The sequence below is a fragment of the Lonchura striata genome, chromosome 6 (assembly GCF_050655825.1).
Source record: "Lonchura striata isolate lonStrDom1 chromosome 6, ASM5065582v1, whole genome shotgun sequence".
In the NCBI taxonomy this organism is placed as follows: Eukaryota; Metazoa; Chordata; class Aves; order Passeriformes; family Estrildidae; genus Lonchura; species Lonchura striata.
This window is the reverse complement of record NC_140708.1, coordinates 20,656,145-20,682,333: the sequence shown is the minus strand read 5'-3', so window position 1 is coordinate 20,682,333 and position 26,189 is coordinate 20,656,145. Positions and strand designations below refer to the sequence as shown.

At 38.3% G+C, this 26,189-nt stretch overlaps 1 protein-coding gene across 11 annotated transcripts in view; it reads right to left on the bottom strand.

Annotated features, from left to right (window-relative positions):
- The window catches only part of NDST2 (N-deacetylase and N-sulfotransferase 2), a 128,085-nt gene that overhangs the window by 87,307 nt on the left and 14,589 nt on the right, over window positions 1-26,189 (bottom strand). For 5 of the 11 annotated variants that reach the window (XM_085583592.1, XM_085583590.1, XM_085583591.1 and 2 more), the window contains exon 2: window positions 14,773-14,851. The exons of 2 other annotated variants lie outside the window; for them this stretch is intronic. The gene's annotated coding sequence lies outside the window, so the exon portion shown is untranslated. Of the gene's footprint in view, window positions 1-1,584; window positions 14,852-17,576; window positions 17,667-26,189 lie in introns of all 11 variants that reach the window. 4 more of the 11 variants (XM_085583587.1, XM_085583596.1, XM_085583593.1 and 1 more) reach the window with 3 other exon arrangements.

Below are 26,189 nucleotides of genomic sequence, written 5' to 3'. Positions count from 1 at the left end.
CTTACAATGGTAACATGAAGCTGAGTTCCTATCAGGAAGCTAATCCCAAACTACATTATCTGTCCCAGTGGAGTTCCCCCTTTTTTCCTCTCTAACATTTTACCTCAACTCCACCCAATATGTGGGATGTATTTATGGTAGAAAAAAGCTGCTTCTGTGGTGTATTTTTAAAAAATCTGTTTTTTTCTGCAGTAGACTAGCCAACCAGGAAATCAAAGCCCTGCATATTATCATATATTATCTTGTATGACTGAAGGTCACAGGCAGTCAAATCCTCTGTGTGCACATCCCTCTAGGAAATCCCAAGCTCTGGGAACAAAAATACTACTACAATCTCTAGAATAAACTACTTGAACTAGATGGTATATATTCATATGTATTTCATATACATATATTTATTTTGTATGTACTGACATACACACATGCCTTTCTGATGCAGGAGTTAAAAATTCCCTTCTAACACACCAGTGGCCAAACAGCTAACATAAGGCATTTTGGAAGCAGCTTACACAACAGGAAAATCAATTGCACAGGAGGAAAACTCCAGCAGGGAGACAACAATCCAACAACAAACAGGACATAAAGCATCAAATGGAAAGTGAACTCTTGAGGAGCTAAGACAAATGCAAAAGCTTTTGGTGATAGTGGGGAGAGAAGTATTGGTTAGTAACTTTAGGAACACATAGAAGGCGTGAAAATATTTATCAGTGCAAGGTGCTGAAAAGATGTACTGAAACAAAGTCCACAGTCACTTAGCAAACACAGTTGTTCAAAATCACCCAGGACAAACTTTCACATATGATCTCAAAAACATTGAAATGCCACCCATTAAGGTATACCACCAATATTAGGTCTTATGCTGGTACAGTCCTGACACAGAGGTTTTAGCAGAAAACTCACAGAAATATTTCTCTCAACAATGATATGTTTGTGAAAAGCTTATACATGGAAACAATGTCAAAATTTAAAGTCATAACATTTACTTTTACTTACAGATGCAAAATCCACACACCTATTAAACAATGCCATGCATACATTTCTCCCAAGCCATCACTACTAAGTGATCATCAGTCAAAACAACCTTTTCTTTAAAAAGGACATGCTTAAGCCTTTCAGCATAGACTAAAAATTTTTCTGATACCCTCTAAAAAAATAGTTAGCTTGTATGAAAAGTAATAAATAACAACAAATGTTTTCTGTATAATTTTACAGAGCCATCATTTTAATTTTTCTGCTTTACAGCTCCATTTCTTGCATATCAACAGTATTCCCAAACTCGTATTTCAATCCTAGGCCTGTCAACATTCACAATTCCACGTAGTTGTTATTAAAAGGTACATTATTCAGAAATCTGTTTTGACACTGCACTACTATGCCATACGTACACAGTCAGTTCATACAGGGACTACTGGACTCCCACGAAACAGAGGCCCCTGCTAACTTCAGCATTACAGCCAGAAAACCACCCAAGTCAGACTGCAGCAAAGAAATTCCACTTGTGGTGTGATGTGGACACAGATAAAGAAGTATATACGAGAGGAACAGATTATGCCAGAGCATTTATTGTATTCATTCATTCCTTACCTTTCCCTTTACATTACAGAGGTTACTTCTTCACTCCTGGAAACACAGTCATAAGCAGCAACAGGTTTCACATATGAATTCTTTTTTCCCTGGGTGCTCTGGGGAAGCAAGAACATTCACTCAAGTGAGCATTCATGCCTCAGTCAGCTTCAGGACAAGGCTCTGCACCAAAGCCCTTAAGACCTTCTCACGGCTGCTGATTTCATCCACAAACTGAAAGAGCATCTCAGCAGGACACTGCCAGCCTCCTTTTCAGCTCCCACTCACTGATTGCCAGTCTCTGGCAAGTGAAATGTCAAGAAACAGGCAGGGGCGGTGTTTGGAGAAGGAGGGATAAGAGATTCTCACCATCCATCAACCTCAAAACCTATTCAGTCGACAACCTGAATGGAACAGGCATTTCATTCTCCATGGTAACAAGAGATGGAAGGAGGTTGGGGGAAAAAAAAGAGAGAGTACAGACCCGGGAAAATCTGATGCTGAAGACACAGGGAAACTTGCAAACTTTGCAATTTCTCTTTGCTGTGCAAGTTGCACACAGAAGAGAGAAAAGCCCTTTCCTTGCCTGCACAGTCTGAGACAAGCCGTCCCATGGCCTTGATGAGGGGTCTTTTCTCCAAGCAATGTATTGATGTAGGGGGAGGAAATCTCTTATCCTGCACCAATCCTACCCAGAGGAAAGGCAAATGACTTCTGAACATTGGAAATTCGGAAAAAAATGCAGATTATTGCCGCCCAGAAAAAAAGAACTGTTTGAAAGAGAAAAGATACTGTCATTTTATGTACAGTACTTCTTGTCTACAGATCAAAGCCACTGATGCCGATTCAGTCTGTGTGCCAGCACTGACCACAAACCGAAGTGGAGGATTAACATCACTCTCCTTGTCTGCTTTGCATCTTATGTGGAAGAAAACGTTTGTTACTTCTGTTATGCCAAACAATTTAATGCACAGATAAAACCAAGGAATTTATTTATTCTTTTCTAAGGCATGCAAAAATGAAGCATGGAAGCAGACAAACTTAAAATTCGGGAAGCACCTTTGCCAGCCTCAAGGGATCTCATGGTAAGTCAGTTCTTATTAACATTTCAGGCCTGGCCATCTTCTGAACTTTTTTTCCTGCTATTTTACATTCATAACTTGAGCTGTCACAGCCAGAATGTGCACAACAGGGAAATTACATTTGGATTCATGCACGTTTGTGTTGCAAGCTGGCCCCATGCAGCTACTGAAAAGAGTCTCTGGCTAAAGCACTTATGCAAGATAACCCAACAAAGGACTGAAAAACTCTGCAAATCCTGGCTGCTGCCATCTTATTTTTTCTCAGTTTTGTACACTGATTCTTTCCTGAAAAATATATTTAAATTTCCCTCCCCCATCCAAGCCCACCGCCGCTCAACTTGGAGTTTGCTCTCACTTTTATATTGCATATGGGACATGCTGTTGGTGTGATACTTTTTTAGTAGTTTGTATTATTTTCTATACAGAGAGCTTTTTGTTAAAGGTGACCTGCAAAATTGTTTTGAGTTCTCTCAGTAGTCCTTATGTATAAACAAATATGCCTCAGATCATAGTTTTTTAAAACTATCAATTTTTGTTCATTGTACTTAATTGAATTTTGGATAGGCAGCATTCAATTTTTTACATAGATCTTTACCATTTGTGACATTGCAACACATAAGGCTATACACAATCCTGCCCACTGAATTTCAGCCCTTATTCTCACCAATTATTTCAAAGCCACATGAATACATTCGTGCTTTTGAAAATGACTTTCCTCCACTGAAAAAAATTATTTTCTCCTTTGTCTTCCGTGACTGACCAAAACAGAACCTCAGCAGGAACAATCCTACTTGCTACTTGTTCTCCAACTTATCTTCCCGAGACAGTCTTTTCCTTAGGCAAAGGAGGGCACATTTACCTTTTGAAATGTATTTCAGGTCCATGGCTTAGAACTATTTTCTTTTTTTTCCTGAAGACTTTAGCAAGAAAATGAGAAATGAGACTGCTCCATTCTCTCCCAGCTAAAGCCAACTAAAGTGGGAGTGACACACACCTCAGTTGGAAGATGTCAGCCTTCTACAACTCTACATAAGCAAATAAATGCTGTTGAATGCGTTTGCATGATCAGATGAATTCGGTTCTTTCCAGCTAGTTTTGAAGATACTTCAGAATTCCAAGGAGATATTTCCAGCCCATTTAAAATATATTCTGCTGGTATCTATTAAGATGAGGGTATTTAACACAGAAAGCTTTTTGTGTTCTTTTCATAGAACAAACTCAGTACTTTGTTATTTTGCTTTATTACAGGAGCATAAAAAAGAAAAAATGTATTTTTGCCAATTGCCATAAAAGCAGAATCATCTTCCCTGCACTTGCTGTTCACTGCATTTCACCTTGATTGTCCTAAAGGTTTGAAAGCATTGTTGTTTATCTGGAGCTCAGGGAAAGGGATTTTCTTTCTCTCTAAAGTTGATATTAATGTACTTCAAAGAGTTGCCATCTATTAACATTATCCACTTGTCTTCCTATGATTCAAAAACTATACCCTTAGAAATGAAGAGCTTTCCCAAATCTGTGCTAGCAGCATGCTTAAGGCAAGAAAGAAGATGCTGACAATGTTGCCAATATTCCGAAATGTGACAAAAACCAGTCCAAGAGCATAGGGTCGTACCCACCACAATGCCCACTCTGCGTTCCTTTTCAGCCACCAGACGAGAAATGTTGATGTGTATCACCAACAGCATTCACAGAGACACATATTCTGGAAACAAATCTACTATGAATTGGCTAAAACTAATATCTCAAAAGGCACTCTACCAAGAGGTACTGAAGTGAAGGATGAAGCATGCCCACACAGAATTCAAGGCCTTATCCAGCTTCCAAAACAGAAGAATAAACAGTACAGTACAGCCAGGATTCAAAGGACTGTTCACCACGTGTGCCTGAGTTCTGATCAAATTTGGTGTTCTCCACACAACTCTTGCATTACAAAACTGCCATCCCTACTAACAGCAATTTTCCAGAGAAGTGAACCAGTGGTGAACCTCACTGGGACAGCATTGGCAGCAGCACATCACAGCACCCTGAACTGCACCTGCCCAGGTAACAAATGGTTTCTGGGAATAAAAAATGCTAAAAAACATGATTGGAAAGCACACAAAAATCACCAAGAATATTGGAGAACAGCACTTGGGAAAGCCAAAACATCTTGGTTTAAATTGACAACCATGGCTGAAATATCTCTGAGCTATTCTCAACATAAGTGATTTCAAGGTAGGAGTGAGTACGGACAGAGTACACAGGGCTGACCTGGTGACACAGTGTGCGTGCCATCAGTAAAAGAACATACTGTGCCACTGAATTACTGAATTACCAGACATTTCCCACTGCAGACACACCTCCCCCCAAAACAGGACTGGTGCACTTCATGCATGCCATTTTATCAAAACATATTTCTCTAAAATACAAAATTATACTAATGTTATAATTTCCTATTTTCAAGGAAAATTAACCAAAGAGAAGACTTTAACAAAAAGCTCTTCAAAAGAATCAGCATTATTCACCACAGAAGTGAAGACTGAAATTTTAACCTACTTGAGCTTATTTTTTTTATTAGTCAGTGTTTTAAAAACTTTTCATAAAATAGGAGCTCTCCACTATTTTAGAAACAAAAATAATAAATGCAAAATCCTTCCCATCACAGGAGTTTCATGTTTCATAAGAGACAAAGAGAAAATGATTGCAAGATTCCTAACAATTTGTTTGGCAAATGCCATCTAAACTAGCACACAGTCACCTCAATCTGTTATCCAAGAACTTGCAACAGCAGTAAATGTTAATGACACATAGCAAGGTAAAAGCCATCAGCCAGGGAAAGAACAGCTTTTAGGAAAGCATTAGAGGCTTATATGTCTTGAATTCTAAAATTTTGTATCTGCAGGAAAGGTTTTCAGTATTTCACATGCAAACATTTTCATGCAAATAAATACATTTTCCTCTAAACTAAAAGAGTTTACAAGGGCACAATTAGCAGTTTTCACTGAGTATAAATCAGACAGCTGCCTGTAATTGGAACTACGAGCAAAAGACATGCAAGAGATGCTTTCTTCCTTGCAGATGCTTTCCCAAGATCTAAGGGAAAGTTTTATTTCAATAAATTAATATGATACTATCTAAATCTACTAGGTCTGTGGCTTTATAAGGTACATTTACATGTGAATAGTTAGTTTTGGTTTAGTTTTTTTTCTCCTTTTTGTTCAAAATTTCCTTTTAGATTTCATCTATTTCATATAAGATAAAAACAGCTACAAAGATGCAGCAAGCCAAATTAAGCTTACTGTGATACCTCTGCAAATAAAGCTGTCTTTTAACAAGCAGCAGAGGGGTCAACACCAATGAATCAGTACTAACTGCTACCACTAGCAAGAAAGAAAAACACAACCCCTTCATTCCAAGGGGGACCAGAAGAAGCTGCAAATTTAAACCTGTAAGTTTGAAGAAATTAAATATGAAGAAACTAAATATGCTGCACATGACAGAGGCATGTCTAAATGTCTACTTCTGTCTACATTTCATAATGCTACTAAAATACAAGTGATGACCAACATATGCTTGGGACACAGGACATTACTTAAGACAAAGCACTAAGCAACGCCTTAAAACTCCATCAGAGAAAATAATACAAAAATAGTGTGTTGGGGTTTTTTTTGGGGTAGGGAGCAGTGGGGACATAGAGGTAACACTAACTAACCAATCTTTTTTCTGCTAAATCAACATTTCAACAACTCAAGTATCTATAAATGAACCAGTCTCTTAAAAAAATATTTACATTTGTATCATTCTGAAAATAAGAGGACATTTTTTAGAACAGAGGACACTTTCTTCAGCCTTTCTGCAACAACTAACTGCTCCCATGATTTCTAAACCATTTCCCCGTTTTAAACAGTGATTCCCAGTTGTAAAAAACATGGAAACTTCCCCTTTTTTCTGGTCAATGGAAAACCAGAATCAAACACTTTCAACAAGCTGATCAGAACACTGCAGATAAATATAAAGAAGAACCATGAATTACATATTTTTATGCACACCACTCCCAAGACACCAAAATGATAGATGAACCAGCTGAGGTACTAATGCAGATGTGACCTAAGTAGCCTCAGGCACAGACAACCAACCAACCTGTACAACTCAAAAAACAACACAAACTCTCAGCTGTCAACTTCTCTTCCCCAGTGTAATAAGACGTAACACATATTCAGTTTACAGTATGATGCCGCATTTTGGCTGGAAGGCATAAGAGGTATTAATTTAACAATGTGTTAAATTGGAGCACCTGTGTCTTACTACCAGCTTCTTTGATTTCCCCAGGGCTGGAGGATGTGTCTGCCACCTGGAGATGGGCTGCACAGCCTGACTGATCCTTTCTAAGCTCTTTCTAGAACTGCCTGGGCACAAGGTCCCCAGCCTGACCACAGATCCTAGGCACAGCAATGGGCAGGAGAAGCATGCTTTAATCACAGAATCATTTGGCTGGAAAAGACCTTTAAGATGCAGTCCAACCATCAAGCTGGCACTGTCAGGTACACCTAAATCAAATCAAGTGGTAGACCTGGCAGTCCCTAAGTGCCATATCTACACATCTTTTAGATACCTCCAGGTATGGTATTCAACCAGAATGCTAACCATTGATTCACAGAAAAAAGCCCCTGAATGAAAAATATTTGACATCATTTACAAGCATCTCTCCCATTATCTCCTCTCACTTGTTTGTGCTGATATAAGAACAGCAGGCATATATTCTATGTCAGGCAACTGCTTCAAGTGACTGCACCACAGGAAGAAACATCAACACCAACGACAAAAGGGAATGTTAGGGAAGCTTGTGTTTCCTACAAATGCTTTGAAAAAAAACCCTCTCTGTTAAAACATGGACTCTAAGCAAATGCCTAAATTCTCTCAAGGTATCTTACTTTTAAATGCAAATAATATTATGTGTAATGAAAAGAAATAAAGCCTTGTTCCCAGAATATAAAACAACTGACTGAATTTATCAAAGGACAAAAGAAGACTGAAGCTCTCACTAACGGCTTTGTGTCTGATTTTTAATACTAAAAGATTCCTGTGCTTAATTTATGAATTTGGAAGGGAGAAATTTTGAAACAAAATATGTAACACATTTTCTCACAGGCATATTGACTTCTACCTTTCCTGTGAAGATAATCTGCACATTTCAGTTTTCTGCATTTCAAGATTTTATCATCTTTTGAAGCAGCAAGAAAGGAGACGTTGCTGAAAACATCTCATATTACCTAGATTGACCTTGTGCTCACTACTTCCCCACACAAATAAATGCCAAAAAAGCAAGCCAAATCTTTCCTCTCTGACCTCCAAGTAAGTACTACTGCTTGAAAAAAATCTACAGTGTTCCCCCCCCCCAAACCATTCCTCTGTAAAACAGTTAATCTTAAAAATACAGTGCCGTCACCTTCCTTTTTCAGGTTTTTGCCATTGCTGTCACTATGGAAACAATCAGAACATCAGATATGTCAGTAAGAACAATTTATAAAATACAAAAGCACCAAAGGTAGATATTATACCTAAAACCCAATCAAGACAAAATTAGTGTGTTAGCAAGGAAACATGGGCTTTAAAGAGCTTTAAATTTCATATGATTTCCTAGAACAATACTGCAGTGAACTACAGCCAAGGAGAGAGCTGCCAGTGCAGCATCATGCATGAAGTCACACAGCCAAAGGCTGCAACAAACCGCCAGGACAAAGGACTGTAATCAACCCTTTTCCATCCATTTAAAACACAAAAATCCTACAGTAAAGTCTGTATATCCCCAAAACATTACACCAACATAAGAAATATGGCAAGACATACAGATATTTGCTTCTCTGAGACTTAGAAACAAATTAAGGGAGACCCTTTCAGTTTGTTTTGCCTGTATCTCAATAGTGCATTCAGTCATATTCCCCTCTGTTCATCCCCTTTGTTCACATCTGCATCAGAAGCAAAGGCAAAGCCAATTACTCACAGCTTCCCAACCAAAGATTTAAAGCAGTTCTTGGAGAAACATCAGTTATAGAGCTTGGCTGGACAACTATTCTGTTGAGTTGCAGTTTCAGCAGTGCAAAAGCAGAGTGCTTATTATTGCTGTAAGATGGGGCTCATCCAAACTTGTACATGCAGAAGATGCAGTCTTCTCCTGCTCCCAAAGCTCAGGACATACTTCACTTTGACATGTTGACTCAATTATAGCACTCAGGAGCCTCAAGAGATTAAACACAGCTTTTTGAGACACCTCCCTCTCTACCACACACACACATTCTCCCTGTGTTAATTTAGAAGCTCACTGCCTTTCACCATCATGCTATTCTCTCACATGTTACACTGATGCACCTACCCGCTTCACATTGCTGCATTTCCTCACCTCTACTGTCTTGGAAAGTAAGCAACGACCATACTTCAAACTCAGCTACTGAAGTTACAACACAGACAACAAAAGCAAGAGGGAGCTCTTTTTATGACAAGATAAAATATTCCAGCTCAAGAAAAAAGAACAAGAAAACATGTCAAACACAAGTTAAGAGTCATAGAGCACTAGGAGAAGAGAGAACAAACATGAAGCTGTAAACTGCTTTTAAAACACTGTGGAGCCAAAAGAATAAATGTGTACTTTTCTTAATAATGACATAGCAAATTGTAAGTTCCAGGTGCCATTTCAGGTTGGAAGACAATTTGCCAACTAGTCAGTGCTGCACAGCTGACCCTGAGACTGCTTGCTGCCTTTAGGACTTGGCTGAAGGACTTCTGCACATTTACTGCCTTTGATGCTACATGCACATACAGCAAAGTCCTTTACATTCAGAGCCCCTCAAGTGGTTCAAAAAAGGAAACTGTATACAGCATTCTTGTCTTTAAAGCTCTGTTTTTGACTGGCTATCTTGATGACAGATGGAAATTTATCAGATTATTCACTTTTTGACATAGGATGAGCCTCTTACAGGACAAGTCACTTAGGACAGCTGTTCAGGTACTCTGAGATGGAGATAGTCCCTTCCTCGATTGAAACATATGCTTTTGATTCCTAATTTCCAAAACATGAGATTACATGCTTTGTTGAAGATTTCCTCTATTAGACTGCAGAAGTCAGATGGAATGAATTCAGATAGCAGCTGCAAGGGGAGAATGACTGAAGAATTTGGAATTCTGAACTATCAAGAGGGCAAGGAAGAACAAAAGTTATAAATTACATAACTAAGTGAGAAGGTAGAGCAGAGGACAAAGTAAGAGAAATTTAATAAGTCTTTTGTGGCAGATTTCCTTAAACAAAAAGCTTTCAGAAGCAGAGTAAATTTTGATGCAGTTTCCCTGCAGTTAACTATATTAGTTCACAAAAATCAGGAAACTGTAAGACAGTACAGAGGACAATTCAGAGCTGGAGTTTATATTGCTCAAATATTGGACAACAGTACAAGTTTATATCTGTTTTCTATCTTGCTCTTTTTTACCTCTTTTCCATCAATCGTGCATGCCTGAGGCATTCCAAATACCCTGTGCTGGAGTATTCAATTCTTAAAAAAAGTTTGAATCATATTTATCTGGTACTGTGGTACTTCCCATTTGTGTATGTAGATCTCTGCACCAGCTTCTCTTTTATCCCTTTCAAGGCTTTAAAGTGACTAGAAAACACTGCATGTTGAAGTCTGGGTAAAAAACAGTATCCACACAATATTTTCAGTATTATCACCTCCTGTACATTCCTAAGCACAATTTCTAGTACATTTCTAAGACCATAAATAGCTTACTCCAATCAGTCTGATATTAATTATAACATGTCCTCTAGCAAAGACTGCTCTTAGGACTCTGAACAACCACCAAAGTCAGTGCCACAACACCAACATGAAAAAATCCAGGTGATAAACAAAGAACTTTTGTATGTACTGTATGACTTCTGCAGAATTGAGTATGTCACCAAAATCAATAGGGGAGATCATTACAAAATTCCTTGTCCTATACAGGAGCTTTTATTCTTCAGGTATTTAGAAATAAAGCTAAAGACAAAGCAAACTCAGGTAAACTTTTTTTCTGAATAAGAAGTCTGCACCATGATTTAAGGTACTTATTGGTACTTGAGTTTACTACATACTGACTTCCTGGCTGTAAAACATTGATTTTACCTTTTCTAAAATGCATTCATGCAAACAAGTCTTCAGTCAACACATTAAACTCTTGCCCTCCACATGCCTTGAGAATAACTCTGGGCAGGAAAGCTATTTCAGTATTTCCCTGTGATGGTGGATGTAACAAAAAAAAAAAACAAACCCTGTTTTACCAGGCAGTAAAACAAGTACTTTGTAGTAATAGGGAGAAGTACCCTGAAAGGGTCCTTAACCTCACTATGAATACCATGCCCTATAAACTCGATTTGGCAAACCTGTGCTGCATAGAAACAGAGGAGTTTCACTATCTGTGATTCCATTGAAAAAGACCGGATTATTGCTTATAAAAGGGTAGACAACAGAAGCAAATACAGAGCTGGAGAGAAAGCAATCCTGCTTAATGGAAAAATACACGTGAAGTCTGAAATATATGCACATTTAATCTTCTTGGGCTGTTCTTGCTTAGTATAACCAGAAAATAATACCATACCTATTACCTCTTCCTTTCTTTACTTACTGATTAGTGAACTGAACATCATCATCTTACTCTGGGTTCGTGGAGCTTTCTTATAATAGATTAATGACAACAGAAAAGCCACAAATATTGAATACCAAACATCTGCTATTTTCTTGGACTCGCATGCATTTTCTAACAGCACCCTGAACCAGAAAATACTCTTCATACACATGTCCAAGGTTCACATGCATTATAATCGAGGTACAAGTGTTCAGACTGAACCTGCTTCCAATAGTCTGATACTGTAACAGAGCAACAAGAAGGCAAATAAGCTTCAGAAGACCTATTTATTTTGGAAACTGACAGTGATTCTCAGTCACCTAACAGCTTCAAAGAAAATAAACAAAATTCAAAGGTTCCTACTGATTCTGGAAGAATCAGTGCTGTTCAGTGGCCAGCACTTAATACTGCCCACATTCAAACACAGCTCTATAGAAGTCCAGCAGGCACTCTAGAGGAATCACACACTATCAGAACAACTGTCAATATCAACATGTAAAACCAGGCCCTCACTGTATGTGGTACACTCCAGTTATTTCAAATATCCTTCCATACTACCATAAGATAACCTGCTTGGTAAAAATGTCAAGTGGCAAAAAAAGCAGGATAAAATGTAACTTTTCACTCAGTAAATAAATTAACTCTATGAATGGATTGCATCAATGACATTTATGCCCTTTTTCTTAGGCATAAATAGTTACCCTGCTGAGAAAACAGAACCTCTAAATACAAATTAAGTTTGCCATCTATTCAGAGAAAGAATGAGATGACAATCATGTGGCATATATTTATCACATATTTAATGCAGTTCTGGAAATTGGAGATTGTTGGCATTAAGTACAGTGGAAGAAGCTAGTCAAAATAAAAGAAAACACCTGAAGGCATGACTGTTGGCAAGGAATTATTCCCAAGGAAGAGCTAAGGAAGTAAGGACAGCATTTCTCAGCAATTTTTCAGACCCAACACATATTCAAAGCTACTACTTTGTATACTCTCCCTCCTGCTCTTGCTATTTCATGGGAAATTTCATCTCTGCCAAACAAAACAAGGGAGACTGAACTGCAGATTCCATTAACTTGAACTCTGGGACAGCAACTCGGCTACTGTGAGTCACTGACAGCTGGGAACAATCCTGCCAGCTTGGGAGTGACCCCAAATTCAGTGCAATATCCATCCTCATACACTCAAATCCACAACAGACAGCACATCTGAAAGGAATCACAAGGATACTACAGCTTAGTGGAGAGGGAGATGTCTGGTTGAAGAAGATTCCTCAGCAGGCAGGGCCTGCTTCAGGCAGTTGCTGATAATACAGCCCTACATGCCCAGAGCTCTCAGCAGAACACAACTCCAAGTTCAAATCTGGTGTTTCCAACATAGAGGTCCAAAACTTGGTCCTGCACCTGAATTTCTGGTGAGAGTGAGGATCTCAAAAGGGATCATAGAAAGTTTCCCAGCAGTAGACCTACGTACTTACAACCACTTCCAAATCATCCGTTCTCTTGGTATGGAAAAGGAAGTGAAAATGCAGTATGCTAATCAAAGATCCCTCTACGGATTCTACATGTATCAAAAAATATATTCAAGCCTTCCTGCCTCACGAATGAAAGCACAAAGAAACAGATACCACGGAACAAGAAGGATGAGCAATCAGCTTCTTTTGATACCTAAAACTACACTGCTAAATCCAGTGATGGATATCTCTGTTTTCATCAGGCTGTCTGACTAAAAAAACTGGCTTGTGCATTACATATTGCTTTTGTAGCTGCACAAAGTCACTGCACATCTACAGTTCAGCCAGTTATATGGATATAGCAGAGGGCAAAGAGTAACTTGTTTAGAAGGGTGATAAAAATGACAAGAGGAAAGAAGCAACTTGATGGAGATTCCTTAAACTACATATTTTATAAAAGCATCACACTGGGAAATAATATTAAGAGAGTTTGTTTGGGATGGGGGAAAGTTTGCCTCTTTTTAAGGAATCCATGTTTTCTAGAGGACAAGCACAAAAAAAGATGACTCATCAGTAACTGCCCTTACAGTTTTCAACATTTAAGATTTACTTGCTTTTAGGGCCTTGTCTACAACAGCAAGCTTTAGAAGAAAAAAATCCAAAATGCTATTTCCAACCCAGTTCAGTTGTATCACTAAGTCTCACATGACTTAGCCACTAATGGTAGAAAGACCAAAAATGCTTAGCCTCAAGAGTACCATCGTAATTGCTGAACTCAACCTCTTTAGAAACGATTATTCTCTACAAGCCCCCAGGTACAGAGAATTATTCTTTATGATTATTTAATAAAATTACAATTTCATAACTGTAACTTCTTCCAGGACAGATCCTTACATCTACCTGTCACCTCTTAAACTTATTACTTGCTTGCTTGCTAATCTTTCTTGATATTGTATTCCTTGTGATTGCATCTCACCACTTCCCGACAGAGGAAACATTGCAAGCCAAATGGAATTTTAAATTCAATGGATACTGTCATGTCAAATGTCAGGGACACATTTCTGACACACAGAACTGCTTCTGGAGCTGTATGCAGTAAACTACTGATTTTCATGTCCTTCAGTTAGGAGACTGTAAGAGTCCTTGGTCAGACAGGTTCTTCTCAATGAAATCACAGAGCAAGATAATGACAGAACAAGATCTTGCTTAACCAGTCAGATTTATCTATACACAAAACAAGGAGGAGAATCTTGCCTGCCTTTCATAGTTTCAAAGATACGTCCTGAAATTGGGCTGAGTGTTAATGCAGTCACATGGAAAACAGACTAATACAGACATTACAATACCACATATTTACTTTCACCTACTCTTCTTTAGAGTACTAATAACTTCCTATAAACAAAGTTTTGTTTATTTCCTATAAACTAAGTTTGATGCTCCCCTAGTCACTGCACTTCTACATGCCTGGCACACTCAGTATTTCACTGACTGAAGGGGAAGATTTTGAAAAAACTCCTGATAAGTACTCACAGCAGAGCAATGCCATTAAATTTATTCCCCATCTTATAAACAATCTTGTCAATTTGATAAAAGTCTGTTCAGTTAATGCTCAGATACCTCAGCTACTTTCAGAAGACAGCTGATGTGGTAAACAGAGAATCTTACCAGAAATTCACACAACAACATATGAAACAGGTAGTCATGCATGCCCCTTAGCCATCCCTTCCCATGTAGATTACAGGCTGGGTATTGTATTTGTATCATTTATTTTCAGGGTCTCAGATTTCTCTAGCTCTAAATTCAGATCTATTCAAGAGATGAAACATGCCTTCTTTGATCTCCAGTGCTGTGGAATGCCACACAATTTACACTAAACCAGAGTCTCACAGTGTTTTGATGGCTGACACTCACAATTTTATGAGCTGGTAGATTAGACTTTCTCCACTGCAAACCTACATACAGCTTAAAGTGACAGGTTTGGCAAGTCTGGATTTATCAGTTCCTCTGAACATAAACCTGCATCAAAGAGCATGGAAGTTAAGCACTCACCTTTTCAGCAGTGCCTTTGTTCAGAAGCCAACACACAGAGCAAAGTCAACAATGCCTGGCTTACAAGCACACCCTCCAGCTGGGAAAAAAAAAACCCAGAATGGGTCTAGATTAGAGATACACAGGAAAGAAAGATCAAAGAGTACTTTATTTTATACACATATGAAGAGCATTGCACACGGGCTGTGTAACCAACACTTTGTTCTAAATAGAAAATATTCAACAACACAGTGCACACACTATGGTGGCTCCCTAAAAACATGTCAAGTGAAAGAAAATGCAGTATTTCTCAATCACAGAAACCGACCCCCAGTATATAGAAGGAAAAGCAGGAAGAGAAAAAACAGACTAAGAACCCCTTGGTTTGTTTTAAGAGTTAACAGTCCACCTGTAACTGCCAGAGAACTTGGCCTTAAATTTCACGTAACTACATTTCTTCATAATGAGAAACTTAAAACATGCCTCCATAGGAAGTCCTCAACACAGGAGCTCAAACAGCAACTGAAATTCTTGTGCAGACTGCTTAACAGCAGAATCATAGAATATTCTGAGCTGGAAGAGATCCACAGGGATGGCTGAGTCTGGCTCTTAAGGGAATGGCCCGTAGAAGGATCAAACCCACAGCCTTGGTGTGATTAGCACCAACTGAGCTGATCTTGGGGATATGTAGAGACCATGTATAGAAATTAAACAGAGCAATTTAAATTGCTGTCTCATAGTTGTGTTTGAAAACAAAGATACAACATTTTTTGCTTTGCAAAGGGACATCCCCAGACTAAATTCTTTAAATATTCTCCTCAAATTAATTCCAGGGCTGCCTTCCAGCCTACAGGAATCACCCAGTAAATGCCAAGCACAGGCAAGTCCTTTCTCCCACAAGTTGTGGTCTGGGGCAACAGCTCCATGTGATGACTCCTCATTGTCCATTTCCACCACATCAGAGCCCAGGAGGCACCTGGCACCTACCCAGAGAAGTTACTGAGGGAAGCAGTGAACCTGATTACATTATACTGTTAACCCTATGGCACCAGCCAAACAGAGGGCTGCTCCCTATCCAATCAAAGGCAGTCAAACTGACTTTCCAAGTGGAATTTTAAGATGCATTTACTTCATTAATGAAAAATTCTCTGCTGCCTTCCTCTACATTAAAAATGTTTCAGTCCTGTTCATACGATCCCATCATGTGCAGGTGACCACACATAATACAAACAGCAATTCACAGTCTGGGAGCTCCCTTAATCTTCCCCCACTAGATGCAAACAGGAACAAACCAGTGCAACTAGACCTCTATATCTGGTATTAGTTTATCTACAGCTACAGCTTTTAAGCAGAATGTAGCAACACACCATTCTTAAAAAATCAGTCCTGAAACTTACTTACCTTTCTTTTCCCCTTATACCTTTTCATACTGTTTATCCAACTGTTCCTTTTTAAAACACTTTTTTCCTGAATAAAGACAGTACCTAAGACTGGTATGCAATAATGTATTTGAATCGGCAGGAAGCATTAGGGAGGCAATATTAGAGAGTTAAGAGAGTCTGCCAACTTCTCCTAATACCTCAAAAGCAAACATAAATTAAATGGGTAAAAGATTTCCAAATTATTTAATATATTTTCATTAGAAAATTGAGTCTTTGATGTTAGATTATTTCCTATTTCTATCAGTCTTCTGTATTATATATTTGTTTTTATATATTTGTTCTTCCAGTCTTTCCTTTGGGCAGACTATTCCATACTTCAATATATTTTATAACCTCATTCCCTTGTTTCTAATTACACTCCTTCTCACTTTACTCATTTAATTAGTTTCTCTATCTTTCAAGTATGCACCTTTCAAATATTTGTAGACTCTTATCACATCTCTCAACTACACTTCTAATTATCATATAGCCCAAAAAGGCATGTGTGGCCTGTGGGTCCCTTGGTCTCTACTCCTTTGCCATTTGTCCCTCCAATCTCTTCAGTTCATTTATATCTATCTGAAAACAAGAAGTTTGGGCCTGGTACAATTTGCAAGTTAACTCTCTCAGTTCAAGAAGGAACTTCTCTTTAATTTTCGTAACTCAAAACTGTATTAATTTACCACTTGCTACCATGACACATCTGTAAACTGATTTATCTGCTACGCAGCTATTCACTCCAAATGTTTCTGGTGCTTGAAAAACTAGTGGTTTTCCAGTTTCACTCCTTCCCTGAAGCACACACAAACACATTTCTTGTTAAATCTTTTTGACTGAATTCTTCCCAGTGCCTCCCCACAAGTGGGAAGTACTTTATTTTGATATTCTCAAATTATTTCTACTATCTCTAGTTCCTCTGTTAGGGTCTTCATAGTTAATTCACTTCTACCATCTGGCACCTTAAAAGTTTAGAAAGACCCCGGCCTCTAATGAAGGTATAAAACCATACATTTTTCAGTAAGATGCAACAATACAAGGACTCCATATGGCTAGAGTATTTTTCAGCACTACCACTTCTACATTTCTGTGACTTCCTGTTGAGAATTTTCTACTCTCGGCCTAAATTATCTAATGCAAAAGACCAAAACACAATCTGATGTCTCTTAAGCTGGTTACAAGACACAGTTATGCCAGCAGAGCTGTTAGAAGGCAGCAGCTGTCTCCCTTTCTTTACCCACACATTAACCAGCTGAACGTTGCCTTTGTCGTGTCACCACTGCCCTGTGGTGAGCCAGGTTATTTTTCTATTTTAGATTCAGTGCATTGTGCATCTGCACAAAACTTGTAATGGCACTCTGCACAGATTACACAGGGACAGGAGAGTGGGACTGTGTGAGAACTTACACCATGGAAAATGTCCAGCGGGTCCTGTACCGAGTTCCCACTTGTGAGCATCACCTCAGCATCAGAATGTAAGCCTGACATCCTGGAAGTCTGCAAAAACCCAAAGACTTCTCAGAAAGAGAAGGAGAATCCTTAAGACCACGTGAACAAACACAGACAATTTCTGCATAGTTGAGGGGACAAGATGAATTGAACACAAGGTAGATCTGTTAAGGAGTTGAATTCTTTCAAGGATTAGGAAAAAAACTTGATGGAGCAAAGGAATACAAAAACACATTGTTTATTGGAACTTTCTCAAAAGATTTGGTCAAGTCCTTCACAAAGGGCTTCTCAAATCAGTGTGCAGGCAAGAAGAACAAAGTACTGTCACAAGCAGGAAACTGGCAAAAAGAAACAAAACAAGAATCACTGATCAGTTTTGACCATGGAAGAAGGGTATTTGTGGAGTTCTCAAAGATCAGTGCCTATTTTTTTCAGGTTGTTATTAAATAATTGCAAAAGAAAGCAAAAACAAATAACATGTCCTCTGGACACAACCTTGAGTGAGGCAGCTTGAATACACAGAATAATGTGTATTATTTAAGGAAATTCTAACAGAGGGAACTCTTGGGCAGTCTGGGACCATAGCAACAAAGAAAATGAGAAAGAAATAAACACCAGAAAGAGAGGTTTTTAATTATGAGCTATAAATTTCCTGCTGTTACCCTCTAAGAAAGTGAAAACAGTCATGTGATCATGTAAAAAAAGTAAAAAATATGTTTAGGAAAAAAAACCCTGTTATATATATTAGTATTTTCTAGCATACACTTTCTAAACCTATACCCTCACCTTTAATGTATTAAAGTCCAGCTTGACTAAAGCAATATTTAGCAGAATGAATTTTCTTGAGGATTTTTCTATGAAAATGATCAGGGCAAAGAATACACCTAAAATTGAAGGGAAACTCCATAGAAACCATTTCAGTACTCTTGAAATCACAACAGGCCTAGAATCAGAGACATTTCCACATTTGCCTGTTATCTCTGCTAATATCCTCCAGGACAGAGTATGCCTGGTTTCTAGGCAATCCAGTCTACTGCTCAACTGCTGGCACTGTAGGAAAGCTTTTCCTGAATTCTAATTGTACAATTTACACCCTTGACTTCTGGGCTGTGTGAACATAGGAGAGAATTTTTTTTTTCTCTTTGCAGCACACTTTAAAATTTTTACATTATTGTAACTCTTCCAGCCTGAAAAATTCTGAGTGTTCCATTCTTTCCTGGTAGGTCATGGTTTTTTTGCTATTGCTTTCTCCTGAGCTACTTTCAGCTGGCCCTCATCTTTCCTCAAATATGGTGTGCAAAAATATCTGCAGCAGTCCATTGTTCCAGAACACAGTAAAGAGAAAGACTACAACAGTCCTACATGATCCGAGTTCAGACTGGAGCAATCCAGGTCAGTTTCCTCCACTGATCAATTTTCCATAATACAAAAAATAAAGATTCTATCACTTCCTCCAAAACAACAGATTAGGTACTAAGAACAAAACACTGAACTACACATATCACTTCTATGACTGGATACAGAATTCTCTTCTCCTTTTTTATTTCTCATCAGTGCATTCTATGCCTCAAAGTAAGCCAGAAAGGAGACTGACTGTTAAAATAAAACAACAATGATATCAAAGACACAAACTAATGAAATGTCAGCAATCTTTCTGTAATGTATTTGTCCATGGATATATGACACCTGAAAGCCATCACACAGTAATTATGACTTCAAAATGTCACCTACTGTAAAAAACAGAAAACAGCATTTTGTGACCAAATTGTTGTGAAAACTTTGTATCATTTGTTTCAACTATATTCTCACTTCTATTTACATTACAGCACACACCAAAAGGCTTCAGCCAAGGTTAGGTTCATTGCATATTATGTATCTACTCAAACACACAGATGCCCTTTTTACACGGGTGTGTAGTAATAGGACTTGGAGGAATGGCTTTACACTGAAAGAGGGCAGGTTTCATTTAGGAAGAAAGATTACTATGAGAGTGGTGGGAAACAGCAATACATCATCCAGAGAAGCTGCAGATGCCCCATCCTGGAAGTGTTCAAGTCAGGTTGGATGGCTTTGAGCAGCCTGGGCTAGTGGAAAGGTCCCCGGTCATGGCAGGAGGGCTAGTAAGGTGTCTTCCAACCAAACATATTCTAACAATATCTGTATATGCAATCAGATTTCTGTATGCCTAACAAAAGACAGATGCTGCCCCACATCTTTTTCAAAAGAAATAGATACAGCACACAAGCAGAACATAAGTATTATCCAAATTTTAAACAAACAGAACTGAGACAACAATGATGTGAACTACCAAAGTTCACATGAAAAGCAGAGCAAGAGGCCTAGATCAAATTTTCTAATCACAGTTACAAGCCCATTAACCACAAAACAATCCTCCACTCCTCTCCCTTATCACCAAACACCACACACGCACAATGTGGGTGCCTAACGCTCGTTCACAGAAACAGTGGTGGTCGAACAACATGCAATGATTCTCCAAAAGGAAGCAGAAATATTTTCTTTCTTTACCATCCTGCATTACCATCCAGGAAGCCAACATCACTATTTTCATTCTTCCCTCTTCTCCTAAACTCAGACCGGTTCATGCTAAAGGCCTACATCAGCAGGGTTTAAGCAAAGAGCTCTTCTCACAACTGAAGGAAAGAAGAAACTCTGTCACTACAGTCCACCTCCAGCAGCTGGTTGTTAAATCAGGAGAAGTAAAAAATTGTTTTAGTTTCTTCACTCTTAAAACTACAGTATGATGGATTGCTACACTAGAACACCTGGAAAGAGAAAAATCACACCTTAAGTTAGAGTGCAGACTTAAAGAAATAAAGGAGTAACTGAAAAAAAAGCAAGCCAGCCAGAGGCATTTTCATCTACACTTGAAAAAAACTTGCAGTAACAGCTAAGAGTGAATCAGAAATAAGTATATGTTTTTATGAAGAAAATCAGAAATGCTGCAGGAAATGATGGAAAAGCAAAGAGCTAAACCAGAAGCTAGATTAGAAAGGGACATCTCCCCAGAGCCTTACCAAATCCATCACAAAACCCTAGGGAGATGTTAAAAAACAAGGGACTTTTGTAGCATTTTTAATACTCCGTTATGTGACACAGTGCATGTAATTACCAAGAAGAGTAATGCAGTATGCAGAAACTAAAAATACAATTACATTCTGAAAAAAATTCAGAAGATACAATAGCATTTGATCAGACACACAAAGGTAACAGACCACAAAAGGGTAAAAATTATGTGAGAAAAACTGATAAGGGTATATTTCAAAGAACAGGGAAGAACCCACAGAGAAAGGGCTGGCAGAAAATATCACACAGATCACGCCTGCAGCTTAGTGAAAAGCCTAATGCAGCCTTAGAGCAAAGCACAATCTGCAACAAGCAAGCAAAAGAATCAAGTACCAATATGCATGGTGGGCACATAGGAAAAACATGTAACTGGGTAGTTCTATGACCTATTTTGTTCACTTTATATTAATGATATCTTCCTAATCACTTTATGTTTGTATCCAGGCAACAGGACCAACCATGCATGTAAGAGATCATGATACTATTAATATATCTGGGGCAGATGACAAATTTTTACAGAGGCAATGAAGAATTCCAAGCCTCATTTCCCCACCAACTAGAAAAAACTTGCCCTCAAATCCAAAAACCAACCTACTCACCCCCCAGATAATACACTCTGCTGCAACACAGCAGCAAACTACTCTCATCATATGAATTATCATGTGATAAGCAGTTCCACTTCTATTATGTGGTATAATTACTTGCAGAGGATGGAAAAGTATCAGTAAAAGTTAGCAAGAAATAGGTAATTGAGACAATTCATGAACTCCTCAACCTGCTCTCCAGTACATCTGCAGAATCCTAAGGAAAAGGAGGACCATGAGCCAGATGAACTTTGTTGCTGCCATGAACATGATCTGCTGTCCAGCTTTCTCACCTTTAAGTGAGAGAATTACAGTTCTTGTCCTCATCCTGTATCTTTTACAGAGCTTTCAAACTTGCAGCATCAGAATGATTTACAGAGGACTCCTCCCAATAAAGATAGGTAATGCATGCCACAGTTAAAGGCAATGGGATTTTCCGGCTCATGGCAGAAAGAGTAGCACACCGACCTCTGCTAAATACAGTATCCATCCCCTCTCTCCAAAAGAAATGCCTGTATGCTATTAATACCACAAGATGAAACTCAGCTGTATAAATAAAACCCCTCATTTCAGCTAAGTCTTCGTCATCTCTCTGGCATCCACCACTGTCTCTTCACAACAAAACTCTCGGGAGGACCCACAGTGCAGGGATTTTTTTCTCAAGTATATTGGACAGGAATGCAAGCCAGGTTTTATCTCCGCTTGCCAACTTAACATTTATGAACAATTAGGTTGGAATTAAGGAAAAAAACCACATCAAAACCCAAAGTTCTGTAGCAAGTACTCGAGTATCTGAAATTCAGCATGGTTTAAAATGGAAACATACTGTCTGCAAGTCAAGGGGACACTGCATGCTCTTTCAAGAGACTCTCTGACATGTTGGATGACCTCAAGTACATCACTTATCTTTCCCACATTAAAAAACATCTCCTTAAATGACCTTACTAGGTAGCTCACTTTGAGAATTAAAAAATAAATACACTGTAAATCCTCCCATTATTATTACTGCTGTTACTATGGGGGCTGGAACTGTCGTCAGCGAGCAGGCAGGACATAATTTTATTTTCTTTAAATATTTATTATGTGACAGCATAGCCATCTGTTTAACATGCACTATATTTGGTTTCTGCCTTAAAAAACAGAAGGAAATAAAATATCAGCTTTTGACTTTCACTTCCACATATCCTTTCCAGCCACATATGCACTAATACATGGCCAATAGCCTTTCAACTGTGGTATCCAAGAAATTGCAGCAAAGCAGAAAGAATTTCAAGCTTGGATGAAAAGAATTCCAACCACAAATTTATTCTCCAAGATAAAATAAAACAAGATAATCTCTAGTTTTAGCAGTATATATTTTGACTTCGGCACTGAGAATGCCAAACAGGATATGAATGAAAATAGTGGGACAAGAAGACATAGATGGCAATAAAGCACTGTGCAGAATATGCTAAAAGAGGAGAATAAAATATCACATGTATATACAAAATAGTAACTCCTCAATAGCATTAGTTTCTCTCCAGTAGATTGTAACAAAAAACATCATTCTTAAGTAATAGCTGTTACACAAAGGTGCCTTTGACATCTAAATGTATTTTGTTTGGACCCTTCTACAAAAAGTCTTCTCTTTTCCCTGTTTGCACCGTGTACTTCCAGCAGTCTATATACAAAAATTTTTTAACATGTCAAACCACTAGGACTTTGAAATAATAAAAGTCAAGGAAAGAATCTAAACTAATCAACACACACAGAATGAATTTTTAAGTAAGGAAAACGAAAAACTAGAAAACATCAGTTAAAATGCACTCATCCCATTTTATGCTTTCCCATTCCCTTACCTACTATTCCAAGGCTGAGACCATGAACCCTTCCCAACACACCTCAGTTCTGGCAGCAGCACACCTTACCAAGTCCTAGTAAGGTGTGCTGCAATTCCAGCATACAGAGCTCAGCCCTTACTGGGAATATGCCCTAATTTTCCAGGGCTATTATAAACTGTGATAGCACATCAGGTCAGTCATGCCTGTCAGAGAGGCTAGTATCTGACATCACAATAAAAAAGGGCACAGAGCTCAAGCCAAGAAACTCCAGCATAAAGGTGAAAAAGCATAAGCTAGACAATGCAAAAAGATGCCCAAACTCTAATGCATGTATTGTTTTAAACAGCTTATTTTCAGATCTTCTATTGCTGACAATAGAAGCAACATCTTCCTGTTTTTATATAGCCAAAAGATAACATGTTCTAACGGTGGTACGCTGGTGTCATTAATTCTTGATTATTGGCACTTGATGATTGAATGGACAGCAAACAGCAACTCCCATACACAGTACCAGTAATTTGACCTTCAACTACAGATGTGACCTTCTGTTCATAAACTGTACTTTCCAAATACACAAAACCACTGATTTTTTTTAAACTGTGACTAACAAACCAGTAGGGATCTGAATATTACCTTTTCACACCCCCCCCCAAAAAAAAAAAAAAAACACAAACAAACAAAGAGAGGCCTAATCATTTAGGAGAGGTAGCAACAGCTTTGGAAATACTTTCATGTTTGTGATCAGCACAGAAACTGCCCACTTACAAGTCACACTCCTGTGGAGCAAGGGTTGAGCACTGGCACAGGCCTGTAACCTTTCCTCAGTTTCTCAACAAGGACAAAGGTTTAGACAAACACAACAGCACATAGACTTCTGTGTAAAATGAGCTAACACTGGACTTGATTTAAATTGAAAATGGTGGGAGAATAAGTTGAAGATGTGCCATTGCCTGTTCCATCCAAATAACAACTAGGTCTACTCTCTGTTATAGTTGCACTCTATGTTATAATTCTTGAGCATATCACAAAAAAAGGAAAACCACATCCCCGTGAACTACATTTTTTCTCAATCCTGTCAAAACTCTGCATTTATTTTTAGTGTTAATCTGCAATGCAGAAACATTTCTACCAAATACTTTATCACCAGTGTAATAATCTGAATTTAACACCTTGTTTTAAATGGGATATTTGTAATTGCTCTGTGATCTGAAAAGAATCATAGCTATTTAAAACACTTCCAAAATACAGGACATAAACTCATTCTGAATTTGGCCTAAAACTCATTCAAATCAGTTCCTACAACCTGTACTGTCCAGCTCCAGGTATTTCAAAGACTAGCAGAAGAAAGCCTTGAAGACAAATTTACAAAATAGGAATAAGGAAAAGTAGTCATTATTGTTTAGACTTATGGAGATCTTGAGCTCAAGGAAGCTGTCCAGAAGACCTTAAGAAATATTTTCATTTGCAGGATTTGTCTATATAACTGACACATAAATATCAGATTACTTTTGACCCTACACATTTTTAACCTCAATGATGTACTGTAGCAATACATTTCACACACTAATTTGTGTACTGAGTGGAATATATTTTCTTTGGTCAGAAATGAATTTGTCATTTCCGAGTATAATTGACAGTCTCCCTTTCTGATGACAGCAAGGTATCTCTAACTGATCTACTACTTCAAACAAAAAATTCTCAATATGCCTTGTAAAAGATATTTTTTAAAGAGAAGCAAATTCACAGATAGAAATTACTCTGAAATAACAGTAATTAATAAAGATGCTGCAATCAGTATAAAAGATACTGACAATGCATGCACTGCACGTTCTCTGCCTGTATTTCTCAACAGCAGGATTACCCTTTATGTGCCCCTGCACTAAGGCTTGAAGGGCAGAGCTCAGAGCACCTTCCTCACAGCTCAACACCCAAAGCCCAGGTACAACAGGACCAGCAACACCATCATCACAAGGAATGATGATAAATACAAAGCATTCTGAGCATGTCAGCACAGCTGTGGTGTACCAGAAAAGATTGATGCCTCCCTTGATGGCTGGAACAGCTGTATGAATTAGCCATTCACTGGAGTGCTGCTCTTTTGAACTTGCCTTTATATATGACTCCTACCTGCAGAATGGCAAGTTTGAAGCAGCTGGTGTCCTCATGATGCTGCTTTCTAAAAATCGGAGGTAGCACATACAAAAAACCGCCAAACAACACATAAAAATTGTGATTACTCAATTAAGTGACAGAAAGAAAGAAATACTATGAACAACCCACTTGAGATTCCAATACAGTAATTTGATCTCTATTCCACCACAAACTGTTAGAACAGCTAAGTAAGGCATTTTCTTATACTTTTCACTGTAATGAACTGAATCTTCTGTCCTGATCTGGCCAGAACTACTTAGAGCAGCAAAAGCCAAACCTGATCAGTGTGCTGGTTGGCTTCCTCTCCATCATCTGAAAACCTGGACAGGAACTGTGTGACCCTCTCCCCCATTAAAAAGCCTCATATAGCCATTAATTCATCTCTTGCAATTAATGGTGTCCCTGAAATAGATTAAATATCTTGCTATCCATCTTCAAGGGTACTTTTACTTGATTTCAGCTTTTCTTGTATTGACAATTCAGAAACATGGATGGATATCTAACTACTCCTAAAGAGATCTAATATTACCTCCCTGATGTTAGCCATCAGGTTTTTACTTGAATCAAATAATCTTTCCATTTATTAGAAGAACAATTCCAGATGACTCGACAGTTTTCAAAATATTAAAGGACGTATCTGATAGGCCTAATGATGAGATCACCACTAATTCTGAAATGACAAAAGCTTATGCAATGGTTTCAAGTCATTTGATGCTGGCAATAACCAAGTAGAGATAACATAGTGCTTTTTAGATATACAAAAAAAGGTCTCTTTGCACTTAAGAGAAAGGTTATGACAGAGTGTTTGGTCTGGATGAGCCAGAGACATTCAAAGTGCTCATACAACAAAATGTCAGCGAAACAGCATTTCTGGCACATTTATCTAATGCTAAGAAGTTAAATATGATGGATATTCACTGAGTTCCTCCTTG